Source organism: Marmota flaviventris, chromosome X, assembly GCF_047511675.1.
Source record: "Marmota flaviventris isolate mMarFla1 chromosome X, mMarFla1.hap1, whole genome shotgun sequence".
Classification (NCBI taxonomy): Eukaryota; Metazoa; Chordata; class Mammalia; order Rodentia; family Sciuridae; genus Marmota; species Marmota flaviventris.
Genome location: NC_092518.1, coordinates 47479053 through 47503388, shown reverse-complemented (window position 1 = coordinate 47503388; position 24336 = coordinate 47479053). Strand labels below are relative to the sequence as shown.

The following is a 24336-nucleotide window of genomic DNA, read 5'->3' as shown; positions in this document are numbered from 1 at the left end:
ATTCCCTTATCCAATCACTCTTCCCTCCCCTCAATCCATTTCCTTTACTCAACTGATTTTTCTTTTATGTTGATGGAATCCCCCCCCCCTTTGCTTTTTTTTCCCACTTATTTTGGACTAGCTTCCACATATCAGTGAAAACATTTGACTTTTGGGGACGTGCTTATTTCATTGAACACAATAGTCTCCAGTTGCATTAATTTTCTGGCTAATGCCACAATTTCATTGTTATTTCTGGCTGAGTAATATTCCATTGTGTATATATACCACATTTTCTTTATCCATTCATCTGTTAAAGGGTGCCTACTATGGTTTCATATATTGGCTATTGTAAATTGTGTTGCTATAAATATTGATGTGCCTGTATGCCTATAGTATGCTGACTTTAGATCTTTTGGACATATGGTGATTCTATGTCTAGTTTTTTGAGAACTCTCGATATTGCTTTCCAGAGTGGTTTCACCAATGATGTATTAGTGTACCCTTTCCAGCAAATCCTCTCCTATGCTTATTAGTATTTGTATTCTTGATAACTGTCATTCTGATTGAAATGATGTGAAATCTCAATATAGTTTTGATTTTCCCTGATTGCTAGAGATATTGAAAATTTTTCATATATTTGTTGGCCATTTATATTTCTTCTTTTGAGAAGTGCCTGTTTAGTTCTCTTGCCTACTTATTTTTGGGTTATTTGTAGGGGGCTGGTGTTAAGTTTTTTTTGGTTCTTTATATATTCTGGACATTAATGCCTTATCCCAGGAACAGGTACAAAATATCTTCTCCCATTCTGTAGGCCTTTCTCTTCACAATCTTAATAATTTCCTTTGCAGCACAGAAGCTTTTTAAACTGATGCCATCCTACTTATTGTTTTGTTTCATTTCTTGCATGTTAAAAGTGTTATTAAGAAAAACAGTACCTGTGCCAACATGTTGGCATGTTGGGACTACATATTCTTCTACCAGTTGCAGAGTTTCTGGTCTAATTCTGAGGTCTTTGTTCCACTTTGATTTAGCTTTTATGCATAGTGAGAGATAGGGATCTAGTTTCATTCTTCTACATATGGCTATCCAGTTTTCCCAGCACCATTTGTTAAAAAGTCTATCTTTTCTCCAACAAATGTTTTTGGCATCTTTGTCTATTTTTATTTGGATTTGTCTGTTTGTCTTGTATTCTGTTCCATTGATTCATATCTGTTTTGGTGCCAATACCATGCTGTTTTTATTACAATAGCTCTGTAATATAATTTGAGGTCTGGTATTGTGATGTCTCCAGCATTTCTCTTTTTGCTCGAGATTGCCTCACATAGGTTTCTATTCACTATTTGGTTTTAAACTGCATGATTTGCTTCAAGGACACTGCTGTTTCTGTCATGTTTTATTTTTTCCTGTGTTTTTTTTTTTTTTGCCAGTTGTTTTAAAGGGGGGGTTGTGCTTTTCCTTTCCCTCTTTCTCTTGCTCCTGGCCTCTTTTCCACCCAGGTCTGGGTTTGGGGTTAGGAAACTGCTTTGTTTTCTACTCTGGTAACCAATCTTCAAGTCTCTCCCGGTCTCAGATTTTGTAGTAATGGGTCTTAGAACATTTTTTTTTGTCACCCACCTCTCAGATAACTTTTTCCTTTACTGCCTTCTTTTGGAATTATGGGAGATCAGGAATTTCTCCCTAGCTCCATTCTACCACCTATTCACATTGATATTCCACATCATATTGCTACTTGTATAAGGCAGTGTAATAGTGTTTAGACACCAAGGTTATTCATAAGGTAAATCTGCTTTAACTGTACTATCTGTTACTTAAGGCAAATTTATGTTATAAAATAAAAACTTGTATTGTGCCAGGATTACAAAAATAAATACTTTAATAGAGATATGAGAACAAAAAAAAATTGTCTGATAAGATTTCATCTCACTCCTGTCAGAATGGCAATCATCAAGAATGCAGGCAACAATAAATGTTGGAGAGAATGTGGTGAAAAAGGTACACTCATACATTGCTGGTGGGACTGCAAATTAGTGCAACCACTATGGAAAGCAATATGGAGATCCCTTAGAAAACTTTGAATGGAACCATCATTTGACACAGCTATCGCCCTCCTTGGTTTATACCCAAAGGACTTAAAATCAGCATACTATAGTGATGCAGCCACATCAATGTTTATAGCAGCTCAATTCACAATAATTAGACTATGGAACCAACCTAGGTGTCCCTCAATAGATGAGTGGATAAAGAAAATGTGGTATATATATATATATTCAATGGAATATTACTCCGCTTTAAAGAACAGTAAAATTATGGCATTTGCCAGTAAATGGTTGGAATTGGAGAATATCATGCTAAACGAAATAAGCCAATCCCACAAAACCAAAAGCCAAATGTTTTGTCTAATATGCAGATGCTAATTCATAATAAGGCAGGGGGGCACTAGGGAAGAAAAGCATTACTTTGGATTAGGTAGAGGAAAGTGAAGGGAGGGGAGGGGAGGGGAGGGAAGGGGAGGGGATGTGGGGATAGGAAAGATAGTAGAATGAAACAGACATTATTACTGTATGTATATATGTGACTACATGTCCAATATGATTCTGCAACATGTACTCTCTGAAAAATGAGAATTTATATCCCATCTATGTATAATATATCAAAGTGCATAAATGCATTCTACTGTCATGTATAACTAATTAAAACAAATTAAAAATTTTTGAAAAAAGAATTCAAAGCAGTGATCTTAAGGAAGCTCTATGAGATAAAAGGAATTATAAACAATTGAAAAAAGTCAGAAAAACAATTCATAATCTGCCTGAGAAATTCAACAAGGACATAGATACCACAAGTTAAACAGAAATAATAAAGTGGAAGACTTCACTGATTTGAAAAATTACAATCAACAGCAAACTAGATCAAATAGGAGAAATAATTTCTGAAATTGAAGACAGGTCTTTTGTAATAACAGAGAGGAAAAAAGGTAAAGAAAAATATTCATGTCCTACAATTAAGTGAACAGATATTTGCATTATGAGAGTTATAGAGGGAGAAGAGATGGAGGAAAGGCACAGAAAGCATATTTATTAACATACTGGTTGAAAATATCTGACATCTTGGGAAAGATATGGACATCAAGATCATTGAAGCATAAAGCACCCCAGTCAAATTCAACCCAGAGCAGTCTTCTCCAAAGCACATTATAATTAAGCCATCAAAAGTCAAAGACAAAGAGAGAATTATAAAAGCAGCAAAAGAGTTAAGTCATATAAGAGGGAATCCCTATTTGACTGTCAGTAGCACAAACATTGTAGGCTGGGGGAGAATGGACTGTGATATTTCAAGTGCCAAAGGAAAAAAAAAAAAAAAAAACTACCGCTCTATAAAGAAGTATGGAGAGTCCTCAAAAATTAGAAATGGAACCACCATGTAACTTCACTATCTACTCCTTAGAATTTATCCAAAGAACTAAAACCAGCATACTATTGTGATACAGGCATACCAATGTTTTTGGCAGCATAATCCACAATAACCAAGTTATGGGACTAGCCTAGGGTCCATCAATAGATAAGTGGAGAAAGAATATATATATATATATATATATATATATATATATATATATATATATATATATATATATATATAAATACACACACACACACAATGGAATATTATGTCATTTGCTGATAAATAGATGGAACTGGACAGCATTATGCTAAGTGAAATAAGTCAGACTCAGCAAGTCAAGGGCTGAATGTTTTCTCTCACTTGTAAAAGCTATAAAGAGAAAAGAAATAACAAAGGGAGATCTTATAAAGATAGAAGAAAGATGAGTAGAGTAGAAGGGTATGAAGGGGTAGTAAGAAGGGGAGAGAAAGGGAAAGAACTGGGGAATGAAATTGACCAAATTATGCTATATGAGTGTATTAATATATCATAATGCATTACAATTTCATATGTAATATAATGCACCAAATAAATGAGAAAACATATAAATAAATAAATAGAAGGAAGACCAATAGAGTAGAGGAAAGGAATCATAGGGAGATAGAGATAAAGATGAAGTACAATAGACTAAAATGGAAAAAAATATGCATTTATGAATATGTCAAAATGAGCCCCATTATTATGTATAATTATAATGCACTAATTTTTCAAAACTAACAATAATATCATACCCAACAAAGATATTCCTCAAGACTTAAAAGGGAAAAAAGTCTTCCTCAGGCAAGCAAAAGCTCAGGGCATTAATCATCAAGAGACTGGACTTACAGAAGATGCTTAAGAGAATACTTCAACCAAAAGAAAAAAGGATAACAGTTCCATATCATGGAAATATGAAATTATAAAACTCAGTGGTAAACTCATATTTAAATTTAGAATGATCCACTTTTGTAATGGTGGCATAAAATAGTATGAAGAGAGGAAAAAAATCCAGGTGATCAATGATAATCATAGTTACAAAATGTTAAGGGAAACACAATATAAGATGTACTTTAAAGCAACAAAATCAAAAATTGTGGAAAGAAGTGTAAAAGTCCAGAGTATTAGCATGGAATCAAAATAAAGCTGTCTTAAGCTTTAAATAGTTGATTTTATCTGTGAGATTTTTAATCAGAAGCAATAGAGTAACTACAAAGAACAAAATTACAGCAGGTACAGAAAAGAGAAAGAGAAAGGAATTAAAGTTTATCATTACAGAAAAACCACCAAAACAGAGAGGCAAAAAAGAATAGGGGAAGAAAGGAATAAAAAATGTACAAAATAACCAGAAAACAGTTAACAAAATGGGAGAATTAAGTCTTTATCTATCCATAATAACCTTGAATATACATGGATCAATACCTCCATTTGACAGATGTAGAGTGGCTAAATAGGAGAAAATATATTCTGCTTATAAGAGATTCATTTCACCTTTGAAGCATACACATAGACCCAAAGCAAAGGAATGTAAAATTATATTTTATGCAAATGGAAAATAAAATATAGCTGGAATAGCTATATTTCCCTGTGATCAAAATAATTGAAAACCTGTGAAAAGAGAAAAAAAAGATTATTTTATAATAGTAAAGGGGTCAACAAGGTTAAAGATATAAATATTGTAAACATATATTTATCTTACAATAGAATACTCAAATATGTCATACAAATATTATAAGATCTAAAGGGAGAGACGGACTTCAGTAAAATAATAGGAGGGGCTATGCCAGACCACTTTCAGTAATAGAAAAACAATACAGACATAAAATCAACAAAGAAACATCAGATTTGAACTGCACTGTTTATAAAATAGACCTAACAGACATTTATAAAAATTTCACCCAATGTCTGCAGAATGTACATTCTTCTCAACAGCACATGGAACATACTCTAGGCCAGTTCATATATTAGAAAACAAAAGTCTTGGGCTAGGGTTGTATCTCAGTGGTAGAGTGCTCGCCTCACATGTGGAAGACACTAGGTTTGATCCTCAGCACGACATAAAAATAAAATAAAGATATTGTGTCCATCTACAACTAAAAAATATTTTGAAAAGAAAAAAAAATCTTAAAAAAATTTAAGAAAACTTCAATAATTTCAAGTATCATCACTGGGCACAATGGCATAAAACTAGACATCAATAATAGGATGATTTGCATTACTCCAATTGTTAAGGATGTTGGATATTTTTTCATATATTTGTTGTACATTTGTACTCTGTTGAGAAGTATCTGCTTAATTAATTTGCACATTTATTGATTGGAATTATTTGAGGGTTTGTTGGTAAGTTTCTGAGTTCTTTATGTTCTGAATATTAATCCTCTGTCAGAAAAGTAGCTGACAAATGTTTTCTTCCATTCTATAGAGAAGAATGAAATAATGGCATTTACAGAAAAAAATAGACAAAACATTAATGCATAATGTCAAGTAAAATAAGCCAAACTCTGAAAGTCAACTATTGTATGTTTTCTTTAATGTGTGGAAACTAGAGATGAAAGAAGAAAATAAAGGTGAGGGAGGAATCTCATGAAAATAGAAGGAAGACCAGTAGAGTAGAGAAAAGGGGCCAGGGGGAAGAAGGAGGGAAGGAAAAAGGAAAGTACTGTAGAATAATATTTGCAAAACTGTATTGTTATATTGTGTGCATATATATTTTACAATGAATCCCTCTAGTATGTATAATCATAATGCAGCACTACAAATAGGGGGCAAATAATAGGAGGAACTTTGGAATCTTTAAAATTTTTGGAAATTATATAATATGCTCCTGAACAACCAAGGGGTCAAAGAAGAAAGTAAAAGGAAATTTAAAAATTTCTTGAGATAAATAAAAATGGAAGCACAACATAATAAAATCAATGGGGTACAGCAAAAGCAGTACTAATAGGAAAGGTATAATAAAATCCTAAATCAAAAAGGAAAAAAGATCTCAAATAAACAACCTAACATTATACCTCAAGGAGGCAGAAAAAAAATAGAACAATCTAAATATAAAACTAATGGAATAAAATTAAAATGTTAGAGAAGAAATTAAAAAATTGTCTAAAAATACAAAAGATAAATGAGAAAGAGTTGTTGTTTATATAAACAAATGAGAAACTGAGTTGTTTTTTTAGATAAACAAAATTAACAAACCTTTAGCTAGTCTAAGAAAAAAATGAGAGAAGAGGGGCTGGGGTTGTAGCTCAGTGGTTGAGCACTTGCCTTGCATGTGTGAGGCACTGGGTTCCATCCTCAGTACCACATGAAAAAATAAATAAATAAAATAAAGATATTGTGTCCATCTACAACTAAAAAATACTAAAAAAAATGAGAGCAGACTCAAATAAAGATAAAATATATCTTTCACATTTCTGATATTAGATAACCTGGGTGAAATGGATATGTTTTGGGACATATACTAAAATGGAAGTATGAAGAACTAGAATATGTGAACAGACCAATAATAAGCAACAATATTGTGTCATTTAGAAAGTCTCCCATAAAGGGCTATGATTGTGGCTCAGCAGCAGAGTGCTCGCCTAGCACATGCGAGGCCCTGGGTTCGATCCTCAGCACCACATAAAAATAAATACATAGAATAAAGGTATTGTGTCCAACTAAAACTAAAAAATAAATATTAAAAAAATTTTTAAAAAGAAAGTCTCCCATGAAATAAAAACTCAGGACCTGATGAATTCACTGCTGAATTCTACTAAATATTTATAGAAGAACTAATACCAATTCTTCTGAAACTCTTCAGAAAAAAAAAAATCAAAGAGGAAGGAATTTTTTCAAATTTATTCTACTAGGCTGGCATTACCTTGGTACTGAAACTAGACAACGACACAACTAAAATTCAAACTACAGGCCAATATCCTGATAAGCACAAATGTAAAATTCTCAATAAAATACCACCAAACAAAATTCAATAGATCATTTAAAAATTATTCATTATGACCAAGTGAGTCTCATCCTAGGGATGCAAGCAAGGATGGTTTAACATACACAAGTCAATTAACGTGATGCATATGAAGGGGAAAAATCATATGATCATCTCAGCAGATGCAGATAAATCATTTGACAAAATATAATGTCCCTTCATGATATAAATATGAGCAAATTAGTTATAGAAGGAATGTACCACAATACAATAAAGGCCTTAAATGACAAATGTACATATACTGAAATGGGAAAAGTTGAAGGCCTTCCCTTTAAAAAAAGGATGCCTTCTCTCATCACTTCTATTCAACAGAATATTGGAAGTACTAGCCAGAAGAAGTAGGCAAGAAAAGAAATAAAAGGCATTCAAACTGGAAACAAAGAAGTTAAATTTTAGCCAGGTGGTGGTGCATACCTGTAATCCCAGCAGCTCTGGAGGCTGAGGCATGAGAATTGCCAGTTCAAAGGCAGCCTCAGCAATTTAGTGAAGCCTTAAGCAAAGAAGTTAAATTTTCCTATTTGCTGAAAACATGATTTTATGTGTGTGTGTGTGTACACACACACACATATATACATACATGTGTATATACATGTGAGTATATATTTGTGTATGTGTGTGTATATTCCAAAGACTCCACTAAAAATTGTTTAAATTAATAAATTAATTGTTTTAGGGTATAAAATCAACATACAAAGAACAGTAGCATTTCAACATGCTAGCAGTGAAATTCCTGAAATAGAAATCAAGAAAACAATCCCAGGGCCTGGGGTTGTGGCTCAGTGGTAGAGCACTTACCTAGCAGGTGTGAGGCACTGGGTTCAACTTTCAGCACTGCATATAAATAAATAAATAAAAGTTCCATCAACAACTAAAACAGAAAGAAAATAATCCCATTTCCAATAACTACAAAACTAAAATACTAAGAAAAAAATAAAATTCATGTTTATATGTTTATGTCAATGAACATAAAAAAGTCCTGCAAAGACACAAACCAAACTATTAAGAATGGTATACTAAGAGAGGAGAGTAGAATGAAGACAAAAGTAAAGGTCAGTTTTATTCTACTTCATTTAGTTATATATTTTTAATCATCTTATAATGAGTACATATTATGTAATATAAGAAATAAACATTGCGTTACACAAACTGAATTTGAGGTGAGTAGGATATGTAGAAGTCTACATGGAATATAATAATTTGATCTCTCATGTATGTCTGTGTTCTTATTTGTACCAAAGAGGCTAAAATCTACAGGGATTAAATTCTTATTACACTTATTTGTTATCCTGATACACTGTGTCTTCCAGGACTGACCTCCACCTGGAATACATAAAAGTCCTTCCTCAAGCCAATTCTAGAACCAGTAGAAAACAGTAAATAATTAAGATCAGAGCTAAAACAATAAAATTGAGAATTAAAAACAACAATAAAAAGGGCCACTGCAACCAAGAATTGGTCTTTGAAAATATAAACAAGATTGATAAATCCTTAATCAAACTAACCAAAATAAAGAGAAAGAAAACGCAAATCAAAAACATGAGATGGGCCAGGTGCACTGGTGCATGCCTGTAATCCCAGTGGTTTGGGAGGCTGAGGCAGGAGTTTAAAGCCAACCTCAGCAAAGTGAGGTGCTAAGCAACTAAGTGAGACCCTGCCTCTAAATGAAATACAAAATAGGGCTGGGGATGTGGCTTAGGGTCAAGTGCCCCTGAGTTCTATCCCTGGTTAACCCCCTCACCCCAAGAAAAAATATGAGATGAAAAAGGATATATCACTACAGACATTTAATGCCTGGATCATTAGTAGAGGATCATTAGCAACTTTTGAAAACATATTCCAAAAATGTGAAAAATCTAGAAGATATTAACAAATTTCTAGTCATATTTCTAAGTCATACATGACTTACCCAGATTTAACAAATGGAACATATAAAACATAAATAGACCAATATTAAGAAATGAGACTGACTGAATGAGTGATAAAAAAAGGCTCCCAAAAAAGTAAAGCCCAGGACTAGAGAGATTCTCAGTTGAGTTTTACCCTAACCTTTAAAGAACTAATGCCAATCATCCTGAACCTATTCCATGAAATAGAAAGGGAGGGAGCACTGCAAAATTAGTTCTATGAAGCCAGAATCACCCAGGTAGCAAAACCAGAGAAAGACACATAAAAGAAAGAAAACTACACACACATACCCCTGATGAACATAGATACAGGTATTCTTAATATTAACAAACCACATTCAAAAACCCATTAAGAAGATGATACATCATGATAAAGTTGGTTTCATTCCAGGAATGAAAGATTGCTTCAAATTATACAAATCAATAAATGCAATTCATCACACGAATACAATTAAGGACAAAAATTACATGATTATCTTAACAGATGTAGAGAAAGAATTTGACAAAATCCAGCACCCATTCATGTTAAAAAAAAAAAAAACATCAAAAAAATTAGGGACAGAAAGAACATACCTCAATATCATAAAGGCTATAAATGTCAAACACAAAGCCATCATTATACTTTAGAGAAAAACTGAAAGCATATCCTCTATAGTCAGGAATAAGACAAAGATATCCACTCTCCCCACTCCCATTCAACAGAGTTCTTGAAACTGTAGACAGACTTAAAATCAGCCTACTACAGTGACACAGCCACATGAATGTTTATAGCAGCTCAATTCACAATAGCTAAACTATGGAACCAACCTAGATGCCCTTCAACAGATGAATGGATAAATAAAATGTGTACATACACACAATGGAATATTACTTAGGCTTAAAGAAGAATGAAATGATTGCATCTGCAGGTAAATGGATAGAACTATCATGCTAAGTGAAAAAACCCAATCCCCCCAAAAAACCAAAGGCCAAATGCTTTCTCTGATAAGCAGATGCTGATCCATGGAGGGGTGGGTAGGGAAAAATGAAGGTACTTTGGATTATGTAGAGGGGAGTGAGGGGAGGGGTGGGGCAGTGAGGATGGGAAGGAGGGTAGAATGAGACAGACATTATTACCCTATAAACATGTATGATTACACTATTAGTGTGACTCTGCACCATGTACAGCCAGAGGAATGAGAAATTGTGTTCCATTTGTGTACAATGTGTGAAAAAGAATTCTACTGTCATGTATAACTAATTAGAACAAATTAATTTTTTAAAAAATTACAAAAAAAATTATAGCCAGAGCAATCAGGCAGGAGAAGGAAATTAAAAGAATAAAATTGAAAAAGGAGTCAAATTATCTCTGTTAGCTGATGACATTATTCTATACTTAGAAGACCCAGAATACTATGAATACTATAAGCAAAAGACTTCTAGATCTGATAAATTCAGAAATGTAGCGGCTTATAAGATCAGCATAGAAAAATCAATAACCTTCCTGTAGTAAATCTGATGAGAATAAATTCAGGATTACGGGCCTCAAAGAAAGAAAGAAAGAAAGAAAAGAAAAAAACTCGGGAATAAATCTAACCAAGGAAGTGAAAAACTTCTACAGTGAAAAACAAAGAACACAGAAGAAAATGAATAAGACCTTAGAAGATGCAAAGTCGTACCATGAATTTGGATAGGCAGAATAAATATTGTCAAAATGATAATATTAGCGAAACTGATATATAGATTTAATGCAAAACCCATAAAAATACTAATGGCATTCTTCATGGAGATAGGAAAAATGCTAAAATTAATATAGAAGAATAAAAGAATAGACAAATCAGTACTGAGCAAAAAAAGAGTGATGCTGGTGGCATCACAATACCTGATCTCAAATTATATAACAAAAAACAGCCTAGTATTGGCATGACAACAGACATGAAGACCAGAATAGAAGGCATGGAGACAAATCCATATAGATACAGTCATCTAATCCTTGACAAAGTTGCTAAAAACATATATTGGGAAAAAGATACCATTTTTAACAAATGGTGCTAGGAAAACTGGATTTTCATATGTAGAAGAATGAAACTTCTGTGAAGCCTTTATTCGGTTAGTTTGCCCATTTATTGACTGGGTTATTTATTTTTTTTAAGTGTTAAGTTTTTTGAGTTATTTATATATCATGGAGATTAATGCTCTATTTGAGGTGCAGTTGGCAAAGATTTTTCTCCCATCCTGTAGGCTGTCTCTTCACCCTCTTTTTCTAAACATATTTTTTAGTTGTCAATGGATTTTTATTTTATTTATTTTTTTATTTATATGTGGTGCTGAGGATTGAACCCAGGACCTCACACATGTTAGGCAACTGCTCTACCACTGAGCCACAACCCCAGCCCTCTCTTCACATTCTTGATTGTTTCCTTTGCTGTGAAGAAGCTTTTCAGTTTGATACCATCCCATTTATTGTTTCTTGATTTTACTTCTTGCACTATAGGAGTCCTGTTGAGGAAATTGGTTCTTAAGCTGACATGATGGAAAGTTGGGCCTACTTTTTCTTCTAGTAAGCACAGGGTCTCTGGTCTAATGCCTAGGTCTCTGATCCACTTTGAGTTAAGTTTTGTGCAGGATTAGAGATAGGGGTTCAATTTCATTTTGCTACATGTGGATTTCCAGTTTTCCCAGCACCATTTGTTGAAATGGCTATCTTTTCTCCAATGTATACTTATGGCCCCTTTGTCCAGTATGAGATAACAATATATATGTGGGTTTATCTCTGTGTCTTCTATTCCATTGGTTCTTCATGTCTGTTTTGGGACCAATACCATGCTATTTTTACTTCTATATTTCTGTAGTATAATTTATGGTCTGATATTGTGATGTCCTCTGCTTCTATTTTCTTACTAATGATTTCTTTGGTAATTCTGGGCCTCTTATTTTTCCAAATGCATTTTATAACTGCTTTTTCTCAGAAGAATGTCATTAGAATTTTAATAGGAGTTACATTAAATCTGTATAGCACTTTTGCTAGTATGGCCATTTTGACAATATTAATTCTGCCTATCCAAGAACATGGGAGATAGTTTCATCTTCTCAGTTCAAGTATGAATGGTCAACAGATATATAAAAAAAATGTTCAACATCTTTAACAATTAGAGAATTGCAAATTAAAACTGCATGAAAATTCCATCTCACACCAGTCAGAATGGCAATTATCAAGAACACAAATAACCAATAAATGCTGATAAGGAATTGGGGAAAAAAGTATACCCAAAGTATACCCAAACATTACTGGTGTGCCTGAAAATTGGAACAACAAGTATGGTAAACAATATGGAGATTCATCCGAAGATTTGCAATGAAATCACATTTGACCCAGTTATCTCAGTCCTTGGTATATACCCAAAGGAATTAAAATCACCATACTGCATTGATGCAGCCAAATCAATGTTTATAGCAGCTTAATTCAGAATAGCTAAGCTATGGGACCAACCTAGGTGCCCTACAACAGATGAATGGCTAAAGAAAATTTAGTATATATCCACAATGGAATATTACTCAGCCATAAAGAATAATGAAATTTTGGAATTCACCAGTAAATGCATGGAACTGGAGACTATCATGCTATGTGGAATAAGCCAATCCCCCCCCCCCAAAAAAAGGCCAAATATTCTCTCTGATAGTGGATGCTAACATACAATGGGGCAGGGGGAGTGAAGAATAGAAGTTTAGTGGATTAAACAAAAGAGAATGAAGAAAGAAAGAGGGATGTGAATAGGAAAGACAGTAGAATTAATCAGACATAACTTTCCTATGTTCATATATGAATACACAACCAGTGAAACTCCATATCATGTAATGGGATCCATATTAGAATACGTTATACTCCATGTATATATGTCAAAATAACCTCTACTGACATGTATATCTAAAAATATAAAAATTTAAAAAGAATAATGACACTAGATCCCTTCTCTTGCCCTGTACGGAAATCAACCCAAAATGTATCAAAGACCCAAGAATTGGACCAGAAACACTGCAACTGCTAGAAGAAAACATAGGGTCACATCTCCAACATATTTGCACAGGTGCCAACTTTGTTAATAAGACTCCTAGTACTCAAGAAATAAAACCAAGTATTAATAAGTAGGATGGCTTAAAATCAAAAAGCTTTTTCACAGCACACAAAAACAAGAGTGTCAAGAGAGAACCTACAGATTGGGAGAAAATCTTTGCCAGGTATCAAATAGGAGATTAAACTTCAGAATTTTTAAAGAACTCAAAAAAAAAAAAAAAACTTAACACACACAAACAAATAATAATTAGGCAAAAGAACTAAAAAGATATTTCTCAAAAGAAAAAAACCACAAATGGTCAACAAATATATGGGAAACAATGTTCAACATCTTTAGCAGTCAGGGAAATGCAAATCAAAACTACATTGAGATTTTATCTTACTCCAGTTAGAATGACTATTATCAAGAATACAAATCGGGGCTGGGCATGTGGCTCAAGCGGTAGCGTGCTCGCCTGGCATGCGCAGGGCGCTGGGTTCGAACCTCAGCACCACATAAAAAAAAAATAAAGATGTTGTGTCCACCAAAAACTGAAAAATAAATATTAAAAAATTCTCTCTCTCTCTCTTAAAAAAAGAATACAAATAACAATAATTGCTGGTGAGGATACAGAAAAAAAGATACACTCATATATTATTGGTGGGACTGCTAATTAGTACAACCATTTTGAAAAGCAATATGGCGATTCCTGAAAAGATCAGGAATGAAACCAGCATTTAACCAGCTACCTCACTCCTTCATACTCATCCAGAAAACCTAAAATAAGCACTCTATAGTGACACATGCATACCAATGTTTATTGCAGCACAATTCACAACAGCCAAGTCAGGGAACCAGCCTCACTCGTGTCAACAGACAAGTGGATACAGAAAATGTAATACACACACACATATACACATATACATACATGCATACACACACATCCATGTACACACACATATACACAATGGAGATTTACCTAACCACAGCAAGAATAAATTATGTCATTTGCTTGTTAATGGATGGAGATGGAGAACATTATGATAAGTGAAATAAGTCAGACTCAGAAAGTCAAGGGTTAAATGTTTTCTCTTATATTTTCAGAAATAAGGAATTTTGACCAAATTATGCTATATTCATGTATGAATATACCACAGTGAGTTCCACTTTTATGTATAAGTATAATGTACCAAATATAAAAAAACAATAGAAGGAAAACAATAGAGTGAGGAAAGGAATCAGGGGGGTGTTAGGAGGGAAGGGAAGGGTTTATTACTGGGGATTGAATTGGAGACAATTATGTTAATGCATTTATGAATGTTTCAAAATGAACCTCACCATTCTATAAAAATTATATTGTACTAATAAAACATTAAAAAGATGAAAAAATGAATAGTCCTTCCTCAGCTGAACTTGAGGTCTTTTATGATAATATGAATGCCCATGGCTTCTACTGAGGTACCATCTATATTAATATGCTAGTCTTTTTCACTGGAAACACGGATAGATATAGAAATGACCTCAGAAAATAGATGTTAGAACAATGAGGCTTATTTTACTTTAGTTTTCTTCCATTTATCTGTAGACTGGCAAAGAAAATAGTTAAATCCTTACCCATATAGAATTCATAGTACAGTTTTGTTATTTAAGATAAAAGTCACACTTGTGAAATGACACAAATGGGAGTTTGCATGATTCCTACTATAGGTAATATATTCATATTCATAAGATAGAGCAAGTTAGTAGTTAATCTCTTTTCAACATACTGAGTGGCCAATTTATTAAAAAATACTTTTTTTCTAGGCAGTTCCAAATCTCTCCAGCTTCACTATGGAAAGATTTATGACTATTAGTGACAGCATGTTGATAATATCAGTATGTGACATTATAAAAAAAAAAAGGTATGCTAGTAGAAGCATCGCAAAATTAAAGCCCCATGTAACTGCCAAATCTACTTTCACATCTTCAGCCCAACCCCCCCTAAATGTCTGGTACACAGGACATGAGTGAAAATTGAAAAAAAAATCATCAATGGTTTTCACCAAGGCCCACAGCTTCAGGCAGGGGGCTTTATCTCTGTGAACAAAAGGCAGTCATACTAGCTGGCAGCATGGGGTTACTGACCCCAGGAAAGGAAGACTGTTGCTGGCATCTTCACAGGAAAGAATGCTGACCTGAATAAAAGGAAAGGTCTGAGGGAAGTGATTCAGAATTTACAGGAGGCACTTAAAAAGGAAGTCAGAAGCATTTCATTCCCTACTAAACATCTGTCAGGATTTCCACCCCCACAGCTGTTGAATTGATTGAACCTAATCCATCATAATGATACTTTATAGAGAGTCCCATCCAGAAAATAATTATAATTTAACTACAGTTAATTTTATAGTTTTTGGGGAGAAAAAAATGGTGCTCCAGATTCATGGGAATAATAAAGTTACCACTTTTATGTATGTGAGGTGGTGACGAATTGTTTTGTTTTATAGACAAGGGCTCAATATCATACAGCTTGCTTTTGGTGACAGGTAGTACTGCTTCCCAGGAGTTTCAAATCCTAATACTGTACTCTTTACACTTATAGAATAATGTTGCACATGTTCCTGGTGCAAGTTGTTTTACAGTTTTTTTTAATCATGTGGAAGTTTTCCAACTGTTGTCCCCAAACCTTAAAATATTATTTAATTTTATCCTATCCCTCAATCCAATAAGCTACATTTATCTCTTTATTAATTTGTTTCTTTGTGGTTTATACTCTGCTTCATTTATAAAACCACAGTTTATACCAAGGAGGATTAGATTTCTTTTTTACAATCAACAGGAATATTCAAGTGACAGTTGCCTAAAAAGAGTCTTACTTATTTCATATAAAAGAAGCTGGGGAGAAGGCTGTTTGGGGTTGGTTTGTAGCATTGTGCTTGTAAGAGACATAGGTTCTACCATCATATCACAAGGCTCTCCTCTTCGGAGTATCTTTAGGATGACAGGTTTTCCAGGGATCAGGAAGGAGCAAAGGAAGAAAGGACAAAAAAGGACTCTCCAGCAGTAGCATGCAACAATTACTTTGACATCTTATCTTACTTTAGTAATATGCCCACACCTAGCAAGGGAGAATGTTAATTAGCTGAGCACAGTTCCACCATTATTGCTCTGTTAGTAAGTGCTCTGGAACTAAGTAAGAGAGGGAATACTGGGCATTCTACTAGGATCCTTTGATAAAAATATAATTTGTGGAATCTAAGTGAAGAAAAGATAAGGGTAAATATTTAAGAAAAGATTCTAAGGTGCTTAAGCGGGTACACTAGCAAGAGACTGGTAGAATATTGGTATTTGAATCAACTACCAAATAACCTGAAGTCTACTTCTGCCTTATCTTACAAATCTTTCCTCTTTCCCACTTTCACTGCCATTACTTCCATAGCTCATCATAACCAGATCTTGGGCAACTGCAGAACTAATAAGCTTTTAACTCATTTTCTAATCTTTAGTCTCTTTCATACTTCATAGTAGTCTTCCAAACACCAATTCTGATCATGCCATTCCTTGTTCAAAAATATTTAGTGACACAGTTAGTCACATCTCCAGTATTTTATCCTGTTCTTTCCTCCTGCCTAACAGAACCTTGACTTTATTCATGTATTTGCCTCTGTTATACATAGGATGGGCTTCATAGGAAGTCAATTTCATGCCTGGCTGAAATAAATAGCATTTATAAAAAGTAAATAGCATTTGGTATAAGCCTATCATAGTTATCTGAATCCCCTTGTCAGTAACTGGTAGAGAGGTCAGTGGGGCTTGGAACAATAGGCAATGAGGCTTTAGGGAGGACTTCTGGGAAAGCATGTAGGAAAGTATTCCTCCTACTGTAAAGGTAAAACTAGATGAAATGGTCATTTGGTATCCCTCTAATGTTAATATTTTGGGATAAATTGCCTGAAGCTATCTAATTACAAGTCTGAGTATAACTCTAATCAGTGAAGGGGCAGATCTAACAGAATCATACAGAAATAGATTAAAAGTCCTGAAATACACCTAGAGCTAGCCTAACTTCTAGCTGTAGTGTTATATATGAAAGTAAATTTCTGTATTGTTTGCATCTATGTGAATTGGTGTTTTCCTTTACTTGAAGTGAAAAGCTGATGTACAAACATTAATGGCTCCAAATCTCCTCCAAAATGATGTCCAAAATCTTTCACATAGCCCTAAGAGCTTTTGTGATTTGGACCCAATTTACCTTTCTAACCATATGTTTCCATTATCCTTGATATTCATTAACCCCTAACCAAACTGGATCAGTTGATGTTCCTTGAGCATCTCCATGCATTCTTCCCTCCAAATTCATCTCGCTAGTACACTCTGCCTACCACACCTCATCTCTACTTGTTGAAATTCTACTGAACCTTTAAATCTTATCTCAAGGTGCTATCCCTAGCTTGAAACATTTCCTAGTTACAGACATGTGATATGTTTCCATTCTTAATGTCCATAATACTTAGCCAAGCAAAGACTGAGGAAACAGTGAGCAAATGGGAGCATATAACCAGATGAGATTAAGGATATATGGGCCAGATTATGAAAGGCCTATTAAATCTTGGTAATATGTTGTGATTTTATTCTTAGCCTAAAGACAGTCTTCTTGTGTAAAACAGAGTAATCATATAATCTGATTTACATTTTTTTAAAATTTTTTATTGTTGGTTGTTCAAAACATTACATAGTTCTTGATATATCATATTTCACACTTTGATTCAAGTGGGTTATGAACTCCCATTTTTACCCCGTATACAGGTTGCAGAATCATATCAGTTACACATCCATTGATTTCAATGTTGTCATACTAGTGTCTGTTGTATTCTACTGCCTTTCCTATCCTCTACTATCCCCACTCCCCTCCCCTCCCCTCCCCTCTTCTCTCTCTACCCCCTCTACTGTCATTCATTTCTCCCCCTTGTATTATTTTTCCCTTTCCCCTCACTTCCTCTTGTATGTAATTTTGTATAACCCTGAGGGTCTCCTTCCATTTCCATGCAATTTCCCTTCTCTCTCCCTTTCCCTCCCACCTCTCATCCCTGTTTAATGTTAATCTTCTTCTCATGCTCTTCGTCCCTACTCTGTTCTTAGTTACTCTCCTTATATCAAAGAAGACATTTGGCATTTGTTTTTTAGGGATTGGCTAGCTTCACTTAGCATAATCTGCTTTAATGCCATCCATTTCCCTGTAAATTCTATGATTTTGTCATTTTTTAATGCAGAGTAATACTCCATTGTGTATAAATGCCACATTTTTTTATCCATTCATCTATAGAAGGGCATCTAGGTTGGTTCCACAGTCTTGCTATTGTGAATTGTGCTACTATGAACATCGATGTAGCAGTGTCCCTGTAGCATGCTCTTTTTAGGTCTTTAGGGAATAGACTGAGAAGGGGAATAGCTGGGTCAAATGGTGGCTCCATTCCCAGCTTTCCAAGAAATCTCCATACTGCTTTCCAAATTGGCTGCACCAATTTGCAGTCCCACCAGCAATGTACAAGTATACCCTTTTCCCCACATCCTCGCCAGCACTTGTTGCTGTTTGACTTCATAATGGCTGCCAATCTTACTGGAGTGAGATGGTATCTTAGGGTGGTTTTGATTTGCATTTCTCTGACTGCTAGAGATGGTGAGCATTTTTTCATGTACTTGTTGATTGATTGTATGTCCTCCTCTGAGAAATGTCTGTTCAGGTCCTTGGCCCATTTGTTGATTGGGTTATTTGTTATCTTACTGTCTAATTTTTTGAGTTCTTTGTATACTCTGGATATTAGGGCTCTATCTGAAGTGTGAGGAGTAAAGATTTGTTCCCAGGGTGTAGGCTCCCTATTTACCTCTCTTATTGTTTCTTTTGCTGAGAAAAAAACTTTTTAGTTTAAGTAAGTCCCATTTGTTGATTCTAGTTATTAACTTTTGTGCTATGGGTGTCCTATTGAGGAATTTGGAGCCCGACCCCACAGTATGTAGATTGTAGCCAACTTTTTCTTCTATCAGACGCCGTGTCTCTGATTTGATATCAAGCTCCTTGATCCATTTTGAATTAACTTTTGTGCATGGCGAGAGAAAGGGATTCAGTTTCATTTTGTTGCATATGGATTTCCAGTTTTCCCAGCACCATTTGTTGAAGATGCTATCCTTCCTCCATTGCATGCTTTTAGCCCCTTTATCAAATATAAGATAGTTGTAGTTTTGTGGATTGGTTTCTGTGTCCTCTATTCTGTACCATTGGTCCACCCGCCTGTTTTGGTACCAGTACCATGCTGTTTTTGTTACTATTGCTCTGTAGTATAGTTTGAAGTCTGGTATCGCTATACCGCCTGATTCACACTTCCTGCTTAGCATTGTTTTTGCTATTCTGGGTCTTTTATTTTTCCATATGAATTTCATGATTGCTTTCTCTATTTCTACAAGAAATGCCGTTGGGATTTTGATTGGCATTGCATTAAACCTATAGAGAACTTTTGGTAATATCGCCATTTTGATGATGTTAGTTCTGCCTATCCATGAACAGGGTATATTTTTCCATCTTCTAAGATCTTCTTCTCTTTCTCTCTTTAGGGTTTTGTAGTTTTCATTGTATAAGTCTTTCACCTCTTTTGTTAGGTTGATTCCCAAGTATTTTATTTTTTTTGAGGATATTGTGAATGGAGTGGTTGTCCTCATTTCCATTTCAGAGGATTTGTCGCTGATATACAGGAATGCCTTTGATTTATGCGTGTTGATTTTATATCCTGCCACTTTGCTGAATTCATTTATTAGCTCTAATAGTTTCTTTGTAGACCCTTTTGGGTCTGCTAGGTATAGAATCATGTCACCTGCAAATAGTGATAATTTAAGTTCTTCTTTTCCTATTTTTATGCCTTTAATTTCTTTCGCCTGTCTAATTGCTCTGGCCAATGTTTCGAGAACTATGTTGAACAGAAGTGGTGAGAGAGGGCATCCCTGTCTTGTTCCAGATTTTAGAGGGAATGTCTTCAATTTTTCTCCATTCAGAATGATGCTAGCCTGAGGCTTAGCATAGATTGCTTTTACAATATTGAGGTGTGTTCCTGTTATCCCTAGTTTTTCTAGAGTTTTGAACATAAAGGGATGCTGTACTTTGTCGAATGCCTGATTTACATTTTTAAGAGGTCTTTTTCATTGTTTTGTGAGAGAATAAAAGGTAACGCATCAAGAGACAAATCAAAGAGAACAATTAAGAGGTGATTATAGTAGTGCAAATAAAATACAATTAGTGACTTGGGCCAGATACTAGTAGTGGGGATAGAGAAAAGTGGATATATTCAGGATACAATCCAGAGGTAAGGGTGATAGACTTTTTGATAGATGAATATAGGAGAGATGAAATGGAAGAAAATAAAGATGAAGCCCAAGATTTTATCTAGAGCAACCAGAAGATGCCATTTCCTGCGATGGAAAATCTAGGGAAGGAAAAATTATAGGGAAAAAAGTAGGATAGACTTCTATTTTGAACATGCTATGTCTTGATGCCTAATAGACACCCAAATAATATCCAAGTGAAGAACATTAAGCTGAGTGAAGTAAGACTCAGAAAAATAAGTGTCATGTGTTTTCTCTTACATACAGAGGCTAGCGGGAGGGGATAAAAACGGGATCTTCTGAAAATAGAAGGGGCACCAATATAGTATCATTTCTTTTAAAAATGTTAAGGTGTGTAATATGTACTAGAATGTTTTCTGGTTTGGAGAATATTCCATATGAGCTTGAAAGGAATGTGTATTCTGCTGTTATTACATGAATTTCAATTGTTATAGTTGACTGATGGTGCTATAGAGGTCAACTCTGTCCTTACTGATTTTCTGCTTGCTTCATCTATCCTTTTTTAATGGAAGTATGTTGGAGTATTTATAAAAGTTGTCTGCAAGTTATCCACATACACTAGCAAATTTTGTCTCCAACCTAGATTTTCCTCTACCCCAAAGGCCCAAAGGAAATTCAGCCAAATAATGTGACAGCTTACTGATTTTTTTTTTTTTTTTTGTACCAGGGATTGAACCCAAGGATGCTTAACCACCCAGTCACATCCCCAGCCCTTTGTATCTTTTATTTTGAGGCAGGGTCTCACTAAGTTGCTTAGAGCCTTGCTAAGTTGCTAAGGATGGATTTGAATTTGCAATCCTCCTGCTCCAGCTTCCCAAGCTGCTGGGCTTACAGGCATGCACAACCAGGCCTGGCAGTTTACTGATTTTTATAATATCAGATTGTCTTAATGATTTTTTCTTCTGCTCAAAAATGTTTTCTGTATTATCTAGGCCCCTCTCTTACCCAGCTGGATAATTCTGGCAACCTTCAACAGAGAATCAGAATCATTCATATACCATATTCTGAGATCACCCTTAAATTAATTTTTGATCAGGTATGTATCTGAATTAATTTTTGAATGTTAATGTCCAATAGTTCCAGTATCATAATTGAAAATTCTGTGTTTTATTCATTATATTGATTTTGCTTGTTTGTCAACAATTAGCTATATTTGTATGGGTTTGAGTATGGGCTTTTATTGTATTCCATTGATCTATTTGTCTATTCTTCTGAGAATATCATATTCTCTTGATTATAGTAACTATATAGTCAGTCTTGAGGTTAAGTAGTGCCAATCCTCAGACTTTGTGCTTCTCCTGTAGTATTGTATTGACTATTCTGATTTTTTCCCCTCTCCTTATATACTTTAGAATCAGTTTGTTGGTATCCACAAAATAACTAGCTGATTTTTAATTTTGGCTGATTTGAATTTACAGATAAATTTGAGAAGAACTGAAATTTTGACAATATTGTGTCTTCTGACTCATGAACAAGGTATATGTATCCATTTATTTAGTTCTTCTTTGGTGTCTTTCATCAGAATTGCAGTTTTTCTCACATATCTTATAAATACTGTGTTGGGTTTTTAGCTAAATATTTCATTTTGGGGGTATGTTAATATAAATGGTAATGTATTTTTAATTTCAAATTCCATTTGTTCATTGTTGTACTATATAAAATCCACTGACTTTTATAAAAAGTACTGGTGGTTTTATTGATCACTAGATTTGGTCTTCACAGATGGTCTTTTCAATATTGAAGTTCAATAATTAACATGGTTCCTCAAAAATAGCTAATGCTTCCTTAAACAAGGATTATCCTTATTTTAATTATTAAATCTTTGCAATTATTATCTTTATTACATAACTGAGGAAAGTAATATTTCTATAGTACTTTGTTTAATACCACTTTGCTATAATTTCTTTTTACTTCCCAGAGAATTTTGTTAATTTCGGGTTTTCTTCATAGATAACCCTGTCATCTGCAAAATGTCTTATTTCTTCTGAGCTCTCGATTTTCTGCTGGATCTAAATAGTCACTGATTTTTAGTTTGTTCTGCTTTTTCTCTTGCTGTTAAGATAGGGGTGATAACTTCCAAGATTTCTATGTGGTAAATGCCAGAAGTCCTCCCAATGTTTATTTTGATTAATAAACACTCATATTTTTAACAGTGTGTGTGTGAGAGTGTTTGTGTGTATGTGTGTGTGTGTGTGTGTGTGTGTGTGTGTGCTGTACTTGTGGTAGAAGTAAGTAGTTATTAATGATTTGATATACATGCCTATAATTACTTTTCCTTCCTATCTCCTTAATTCTAGCTGAGACCTTGGTATTGAATGAGTGAAATCTTTGAATAAAATTAAGGATGAGAAACTGAAAAGTAAGAGTCAAGTGTTGATAGTAGTGCAAATGTTAATTTCAACGATGGTTGGACCTGAGTGGAATATTACAGTGACTTTAGATAACCAGTGAGCAATACATTCCTAGAAGGTAGGGAAAAAGAAAGAACCATGCACAGGAATAGGTGAGGGGCTTAAAAAGAAAATATTTTCTTCCTTTGAATGTTCCCGTAATTTATGTACAACTGTTATTTCAGACTGCTATATTCAATTTCTCATAGCCAAGGCTTTGCTGCCCCATTTCCTTGCTTTGAAAACCAGGGGGCTGTGTTCTTTGTGAAAGAATGTCCATAGATTGAACCAGGTTTCCTGACCACCTAAGAGTGGTATACATTGACTTGTGGGAACCCATAACATGGAGTGGTAAGAAAGGCTCTTATCAAGAAAAATAATAATGAACTAGACCTACTAGAATACTTTTTTTTGGACTTTGACCAGGAAAACAGTCAGTGATTAATGAATATTAGAGCAGAATCATGAGAAGAAAAAAAAGGACAGACACTTCAGCATATACAATACCACTTAAAGACATACTTCTTTAATAGCTCATCTCAGTAGATTAATAATGTGGCACATATACCTTTGCTATGTTTAATTCTGTTTGTTGGTTGGTTAGTTTGTTTTGATGACAGATTCATCATGGAAAAACAGAAACATTTTAAAACTATGTATGCATTCAATATCCCAGAAACAAAAGCAATTACCTGCATTTAGGGGCTTTTCCCTCTTCCTTTAAAATAATAGATAAATTAATTGCTCTAAAAAAGAAAATAGTAATCTTTAGCACTCATCTGATGAACAATGAAAAGTTCACCTTCCTCCTAACACCTTGGAAGATTCAAGGAGAGTTTTTGTTTCTTCTTATTATGTTTTTCTCCGATAATTGCCTCTAAAGAATTAATCTTCCTTGCATCCTAATATTGGTTTCTTCTCGTTGGTCTATAATTTCCCCAGAAAAAGGCACATTCCATTTGACTTTGATTTTCCTAAAGCATCACTTACACAAGGCAGTTTTATAGGTATTAGAGTCTTTAGGGAATAATGTTCTCTATACATATGGCATATTCATAGCTATATGATCATAACTAAGTGCAGTTTGATTTCTCTGTCCAACTTCTGAAGAAAGCGACTTACTGTAAATAAACCAATAAATATTTATTAAGCAATAAGTATATGTGGATTACAGGAAAGAGAAACAAAGAACCTAATTGATATAAAAAGTAAATAATCACCCCCCTGTTAAATAAATAAAGCTATTTTTCTACTCAAAGAAATCTAGTGAA

At 34.3% G+C, this 24336-nt stretch overlaps 1 long non-coding RNA gene across 1 annotated transcript in view; it reads right to left on the bottom strand.

The window, feature by feature from the left end:
* Positions 1-8168: 8168 nt before the first annotated feature.
* The window catches only part of LOC139703312 (uncharacterized), a 57271-nt gene continuing 41103 nt past the window's right edge, over positions 8169-24336 (bottom strand). The window contains exon 3 of the long non-coding RNA XR_011705714.1: positions 8169-8206. This is a non-coding gene — a long non-coding RNA (uncharacterized lncRNA). The remainder of the gene's footprint in view (positions 8207-24336) is intronic.